Here is an 8,160-nt window from a genome sequence, read left to right as displayed (position 1 = left end):
CAGGGGCTTGTAGAGTCCTAGATGCAGTGGCTTCTGAGTTAAGAGTAATTCTCCCCAGAAGGGGGCAGCTGTGAGCTCCCAGCCGCCAACACTCCTAGCAGCTGGGGGATGGGTGCGCTGACCTGGACGTGCCTTGAGGGGGTGGGGGCTGCAGCATCAGCTCCAGTTCCTTGTCCCTTGCACTGCCCCTCTCTCCTCCAGGCATTTTGTACTGCTCTCCTCTCTACCAAGAATTCCTTTCCCTCCCTCCCTTCTGCTCAGATAAATCTTACTTCCCCTTTAAGCCTCATTTTACACATCACCTCCTCGAGGAAGCCCTTGCCAACCCTTCAAGACGAGTCTAAATTCTAGATTCTCCTCTGCTTTAAGCCACGCCGCGTCCAACACCAGGGAGGCAGGTGGGTGAGAGGGACACCGGCCCCGTTCTCCCATCACTGTGAACAGCACGTGAGCTTTCAGACCCGGACAAGTTTTGGGCTTATGCTGAACAATAGCTGGTTTGTCTTGAACTGACAAGCCCGGGGAGCCTTGTCGCTGGTATTTTCCCTCTTTGCTTTAGCTGCTAGGAAGCTCAGAGCCCAAGCTCCCGAGTAAACAAAGGGGATGAATTTTGTAATTCTTAATATGGGCCCTAAAGTTCCTTTTAAGGAAAACACCCTGGTGGTTTAAGGGAAGTGAAGCCCCAGGGGTGTGGTCTAGACCTGAAGAAGTGAAGAGAGGGTACAGGTACTTGGAAGGGAAGGCAAGAAGCTAGTGAGGAGGGGCCTGGAGACCAGAGAAGGGAGAGGAGACAGCAGAAGCACCTGGTGAGCGGCAACTGGAGAAGCTGAGTCACTAAGATTCCCCACAAGGTCAAGAGCAAGGGCGCCAAGCATTTTAAGCTGCTGGCATCCTACCACATGACCCCATTCTGTGTCTTAAAGTTTCAAGAAAGGCTGCTATTCATAGACGCAGACTGGAGCTCCATGCCAGCAGGAGCGGGGACTCGGGGGTCACCTGAAGATACACAAGTCGCCTCCCCATCAACCCCCCAGAGGAATCATGGATTGGGTGCACAGGGGTTTGGGTCAATTTCACTTGAATCTTAAAGAATGGGATAAATTTAGGTGTTGGAACTCCATTTTAACAAGTATGATTCTCTGATTCAGAAATCATATCGTGCTGGACCTCACAGCTCCTTTATTCCGTCTCTCATTTTGCCGCTGAGACGAAGGTGTGGGGAGGTGAGGTGCTTTGCTCCCCATCACCATCTTCATACCGTCTCCCATAAAATTGGAGGTTTTGATTTTTTACCTTTGTAAATCTTACCCACAAGATGATAAATTCCAGGAGGTCATAAGGGTCCCATGAAGTAAGTGGAATTTCCATGGCATTTGACTAGTATTATAGGGCCATGAGAAGGGGATAGCGGTTGATCCTTGAGAAGCAAAGGGGCAGTAAACTTAACAGCTTACCCTCCTCCTGGAACATCTTCTTCCTCCTGTCGCACGTGGGGTGCTCCTGTCCCTGCTCTGAAGAATTCCATTCCTTCCAGGTCAAGCTTCCAAGGAAGGCCTGGAGGGTGCTGATATTTCTGAAGATAAACCTACTGTTTACAGTTCTAACTCCTCTCCTGTTTGAATGTTGGAAAGCTCTTCGCTGGTCAGAGCGCCCTTCCGTCCCCTGGATCTGTCTCTCGCTGCAACATTGTTTGGACGGAACAGACCCAGGGAGCCCCTTTTTCCAGCCTCCAACCATTTTCCAACGTCCTCTGTAGCAGTAAACTTCGGAGCCATCTTCACAACCACCCCCTTGCCTCGGGGACCAGCCAACACCAGCTTTTGAGCTCAGTCCCCACTGCCCACCAGTTAGGAACTGCCAGATTTGCCAGAATTATTCCACCAACGTGGAGGCCATAGCCGGCCACCTGGTCAGCCTGCACCTGCAGGCCTCCAACCCTCCCTGTCCTGGCCTTCTATTTCCACCTCGATGCTGTGGCTCTGGACCTCAACGGCACTTCTTCCGAGAGTGGGCCGGGAACCAGCACCAAGGCACTGGGAGTCCTTGGGTGCAAAACCGAGACTGCAGCCGTGCCCTCCTTCAGGACAAGCAGAAGACTCCCAGGACGCGGGCAAACCCTGAATTCCGTGGAAGCCGCCCACCCCGGAAAATAACCTGAAGCTGGCCCTTCTGGATCTACCAGCCCCGGGTGGTGCGCGCGCAGACTCGGACCTGCTGGAGAACTGCGTCCTAGAGCAGCAGGTGAAGCTCATCAGGAAGATGGGGCGCACCTGCCTGAGCTCGGCGGGCTGAGCTGCTCAGCCTCACTTTCAGGGGCTCACCCTCCTGCAGACAGGCAGCCCCCGCGGCTTTGAGGGGTCCCTCTGCACCCTCTCCTGTTGGGGCTTCTGCCTGAGCCTCTCCCTGCAACCCCTAAGAAGCTTTTTAGCCCTCCCCAAACTATGAACAAAGTGGAAACAGTGTAGCTCTTTATAGGAAAAAAGAAAAAACAAAAACAAAGCTCTTCTCTAAAGAGAGAAAGACCTCTCTAATAACCAGCAGGGGAAGAAATTATTTCCTGATCTTCAGAAGGTCAGAACAAAGGCAATATTAACTGAGGTCAGAACAAAGGCAATATTAACTCCCACTTGTTTGTGGAGGGTTCAGAATTTGGCTCCAGCTGGTCCCTGGAATGCATCAGACACGACCAATGGAAAAATTAAAATTTTAAGTATTGTAGTTTGGCCAGCAATTGTGGAAAGAGTCCTTCATTTTAAATATTAAAAAACTGGGTTTTGAAAAAGCACAAAAACTTCTTTTTTCCTCTTTTGAATAAACAGGAAATAGATGATGGTGAGTTAACTGTATAACCGAATATTTAGCGTTTCTTATGCTAATCTTGCCAAAAGCCTCTGTACGGTTTTATTAAAATTTGCATTTTGTGTATAGGTCTGAAAAGGAAAGTTTTAAATGTATGTATCTATAAAAATAATTATACATATTTTTTGTTAAAGAAAAAAAGGCTGACTTCTCCCTTCCCCTTTCTCCAGCAGCCTCATACCTGGCACGTACAAAAGAAAATACTCTGGAGAGGCTTCCTGTTTTGGAAGGTTTAACTCAATTTAAATTCCCTCTTGTATCAATGAGCAAATTCAGAAATGAAGGTCTCGGAAAAGAGCCTCGTGCGCCCTCTGCTGGCGATCCAGGGCCAAGGAAAGCATCTCCGTTCAGTGCAAAACTTGCCAACAAGAGGGAAGAGACAATGGTGGGAGAGTGTCTGGAAGCCCAAGTCCCTGCTTCTGTTGGAAAATGTGGCAAGAAAGCCTCAGCCATGTTGCTCACGGTGGTGTTTTTTTTGTGTGTGTGTGACAATCTTCTATAAAGACCCAGAATATCTGGCAGTTATCCTCAGGCTGTGTAAGAGTGCATTCCTTTCTGGTCTCCTTCATGGAGATGGAAGTCCCGTCAGGTCAGAGTCTGGGTTATCTCCAGCAGGGCATCCACAGCCCCCAAGCCCAATGCCTGGCACTTAACAGGGACAGGATAAATGTCTACTTAATGAATGAACAGCTACGAGAAGACTCTGGATTCAAGATGTCAAGGGTGCCCACTTAGGTACAAGGCATATGCAAGACAGGATTCCCTAGCCAGAGCTAGAGCCTCTCAATGACAGGACGAAGAGGTTTTGAAGAGCTCTTTAAAGAGCTTTTGAAGGCCATACTTACTCAGTTCATGAAAGGAATCTTAATGAACTTAGCAACCTGTGGCTTAGCAGCTTTCCTGGAAGGGGTATCAAAGATAATCTAGGAGCTGTATATCCTTTAACAGGTTACAAAGTATCTTCACAGGTATCTCATTTGATCTCAATGGGCCTGAGAAATGATTATCACCCCTATTTTACAGAAGAGCCCTGAGCCCAAGAAAGGTACAATGATGCTTTCATGGCAATCAAGCGATAAGCTAAGATTCACACAGGTTTTCTGTCTCCCAGCTCTAAGCTATTCCCACCTCCTCCAAGGCTCTGTAAGATTTAACGGTCTGCTCATATTCTCAGTGTGGCTGAAGCTAAAATTAGAGGGGACAGTCACAGCTTTTAAAGATCAGCCTAGTAAGTCATATCAGGGACATCTCCTCTTATTACTCTTGACAGCCAGATGATGGGAATTACGAAGGCCGGGCTGGTCGGGCTGCACGCCATCGAATGGATGGACAATCTTTTTAATAGCTTTCTCTCCCCTGGTCATTGACCAGGACATTACACACAGACTTGCGTCTTTCTGCATCATGAAAGTTGGCTAAGGGGGAGACAGTTGAACACTTCCCAGAAAGTGGACCAGAAAACCTTGTGCTGGGTCAGTGGTCAAAGAGATTTATAAGTTAGTACTGGAGTGACCCCTACTCAGCGTTTGCCAGTGACTTGGTTGGTCTGTTTGATTTCAGGGAAAGCAAACAAAACTCAGCAGCCAAATGTTTGCTTAGGTCCTGACTTCACTTGGAGGACAAATGTGTGAGCAACCTGATAGCGGGAGTCACCTCCTGCTTTTGTACACGATGTTCCTCAGCTTGCCTTGCCTTTCCCATCGGCCAAACACACCCCTGTCCAGCCTGCAGGACCAGGAGCAAATGCCACCTTTCTTGACGTCCCCCGCTCTCATCTCAGAGTTCTTATGGCAATGAGCTGTAACTGATTTCGTGTCCGTTTCCTCCAGAGACGTGGAGTTCTTTAAGAACAGAGACCACACCTTCATCTCTGTAGGAAGGACAAATGTTGGCCTCCAGAGATGAGCCTCAGACACCCAGACTGCAAGTCACTGGCTTCCAAACATTTGTGATCACAACCTATAGTAATAAATACATCTTCTTTTATATCATAAACCAGGAGCAGATATGAATGGCTATCTGTATCTACATACAGATATGTATCTGTAAAACTGTTTTACAAAACTGAAAAAAACTCATAAAATAATGCTATAGGAAGTGCTATCTGGGATTTTGTTTTATGGCTTATTCTCTATTATTTCTTCAAATGTGTACTGATTAATTTTATGTTACACTGATGAATGACAACCCACCGTTTGAAAAATATTGGTGTGATTGACTTCACCTGGCCCCTACTCCCATTTTCTGTCTGCAGCTACTGGACGCCTTCAAACTGGGAGGAGGAAGGAGCTCTGACTGGGAGATGCAGAGGGGAAGAGAGGAATGGGCAGGGATGGAGTGTGGAGAAAATCTTCCTCTTTCCTCTTCAGCCCCTTGGCCTGGGTCTGAGCTCCTATTAGGAGGACTGAGTGTTCGAAACTAACTAGAATGTTCTTGAGAAACCCTATCAAACTTTGGGTGCAAACAATACTGTTTCACTGTCTAGATAAGAAATGAATAAACTACAGTCTTTGGGCCAATCCACCCATCCATCTGTTTTTGCGAATTACTTTTTTTTTTATTGGCATGTACCCACGCCCAGTAATTTGCATATTACTCGGGCTGCCCCCTCCCTTTTTTCTTCTTTCCAGCTTTTGCTATAATTTCAGATCTGGGTAGTTGGGATCAAAGGACCATGATCTGCAAAGGCAAATATATGTGCTCTTTGGCCCTTTGTGGGATACGTTTGCCCACCTGCGGTAAAGACAGGAAGTGTTCCCAAGTCTCTGGGAAGAAAGACTGACCCCCTTCTCCCTTCACCAGCATTGACGGGCCTGGGATGCGAGCCAGCAGCCGCAGAGCCTGAGCTGGGGAGGCTGACCGGGGCAGACTCTGGGTGGGGACTGCTGCTGCCGGTTGAAATATTGCCATTGGAAGTATCTGGAAGCACTGTGGGTGATTGCAAAGATGGGGACCCTTGAGGCAGCTGGCACTGGGGGTTCATTTGCATCCCCACTGCCTGGTTCTAAATAAATAATAAAGGTAAGGCTTCAATGAGAAAGGGATTGGCATGTGGCACAGAAGCAGAGAAATATCAGACCTCCTCTGGAAGGCAGTGCCAGAAGAGACCCCAGAACTGAAATTCTTTCTCCTGCTTAAAGATCAAGATGCCTTCTTCCCACAGGTTTGGCAACGAGCACCAAAGAGGAAGATGAGGATTATAGCTAACAACAAAATAATATTTGCTTACCGACCGCTAAGCATTATTCTACATCTTTTATATGGAGCAATTCATCTTTTTTCTCTTGACAAGAAACTCTACTTGAATCTCATTTTACAGCTGAGGAAACTAAAGCACAGAGAGGTTCTTTAACTTGCCCAAGGAGAACCAGCTGCTAGGTGGAAGAGTCGAAATTTGAAAACGGGATGATCTTTGTAGGTGAAAGAGAACGGATTGCTAAGATGTAGGCTCATTTGTTGAGTCCAGTGGGTTTTCTTTTTTCCTCTTTGCTGCCATCTAAGAATTCCTTCATTTAGTGAATCTTAAGGAATATGCCCTTTGTTCTTTTTGTTTTCATCTGTAATTGTTCTAGAGGTGGGCGTGGGACTCTGTTTGGGTCAATAAGATGTAAGAAGCCTGCTGCGGGCTTCTGAAAATCTCCTTTTGTGAAAGCCCCCCTCCCAGGCAAAGACAAGAGAAAGACGGATGGAACCCGGCTACTGAATGATGCCGGAGAGGCCCCATTCTCTCCTGGAAGAGCCTCCAGATTTCCTGGGAGTGCGATTAGTCAACCCCTCAGACCATTTTCAGCCAGATATTCTGTCACTTAGGCAGTCTCCGTTCCTTTCTGTTCTCTTCCCTGCATAGCTCTGTCACCATCAGAAAGTCTCTTGTTTATTGAGTTGTTTCCTTATCCCCCACTTCTGTTTCTAGAACATAAACTCCCGAGAACAGGGCTCTTCCATCCATCACTCTCACTGCTCTGTCCCCAGGGTTCAAGACCATGTCTGGCCAAAGGACTGGCAAATCTCAGTGCAAACCCAAGAGACTCACAGTTCCGTGGGGGAAACAGAAAAATAAGACAGTTCTAATACAATATAATAATGTCACCTTAGAGGCAAAAATCACAGAAGACTGTCTGTAAGGGGACTGTGCCTTATCAAACTTATTGCCAGGCTGGTCTCAGACATTTGCCCTCCCCACCTCCCCCACCCCCTCCCCCCATCCCCAATTTTCATAGATGAAAGCAGAAACCCTGTTATTTTAAAGCTTGCTTTTAAAGGAGATGGCAAAGCCTGCCTTTAAACCAGGCAATCCAGTTATACGAGATGTAGTAAGGGCCATCCTTTTGGGAGGTCACCCAAATGTCTGAAGTTTCAGAAGTTGTGGCTTTTGGGTAAATGGGTAAACTTGGGTTTAAGAGAGCCCTCTCTCCACAAACTTGGTTCCATCTTTGTGGCCCTGGTGGCTCCTGGGGAGTCAAGTGAGCTCTTTTCGCCTGAGCAGTTGTTTGCAGAGAGGAGGCACATGCCTGGTCATCCCTGTCTGCTTACAGGAACAGAGCTGGACTTGGCTTCCTCCATCCAGCCTGGCCTGGCCTGTTAGCGTCCTTCAGGATGGAATCTCTAGAAATTGTAACATGAATGTCCTAGGAAATGGAACAATTGAAAACGTCCTAAAAATGGACAGATACTGGGTCATGATGGGCCTATACAACCAACTGAAAAAGCCCATGTGATAACAGACTCTGGGACTCTGATGTGATTGTCAGGCGGGTTGGGGGAGGGGCAGGCGGCCATGTCCTGTCTCAGGAATGCTGGGAGAGGGAAACCTTGGGATGAGAAACAGACTGGAGAGATGGGCCTCAGACCTGGCTGACGAGGATACTCCTCTCCTTTGGGAAGGGGTAGGCAAGCTTCTTCCGTAAATATCCAGATAGCAGATATTTGGGGTTTTGCTGGCCATACCTGAGTTTGCTGCCACAATTACTCAACTTTGCCATTAGAGCAGGCAAACAGCCATAGACCCTACATAAATGAACAGCTATGGGTGCTTTCCAACAGACCCTCACAAGACGGGCAGCAAGCCGGGTGTGGCCCATGGGCCACAGTGTGTCTCCCTCTGGTTTAGAGCATCATGGCCACGGGGCCTGGGAACCAGGGAAGGTAGACCTGCCATGGGCAGGTAAGCCTAACTCCAAGTAGATGCTTGTCTGAGAGCTATGCTGGAAGGCTGCCTGGGGGCTCAGTCAGTGAAGCCTTTGCCTTCACCTTGTGTCATGATCCCAGCGTCCTGGGATTGAGCCCTGAGTCGGGCTCCCT

Source organism: Neovison vison, chromosome 7, assembly GCF_020171115.1.
Source record: "Neovison vison isolate M4711 chromosome 7, ASM_NN_V1, whole genome shotgun sequence".
NCBI lineage: Eukaryota > Metazoa > Chordata > Mammalia > Carnivora > Mustelidae > Neogale > Neogale vison.
The sequence above is the reverse complement of the archived record's forward strand: the minus strand, read 5'-3'. Positions refer to the sequence as shown.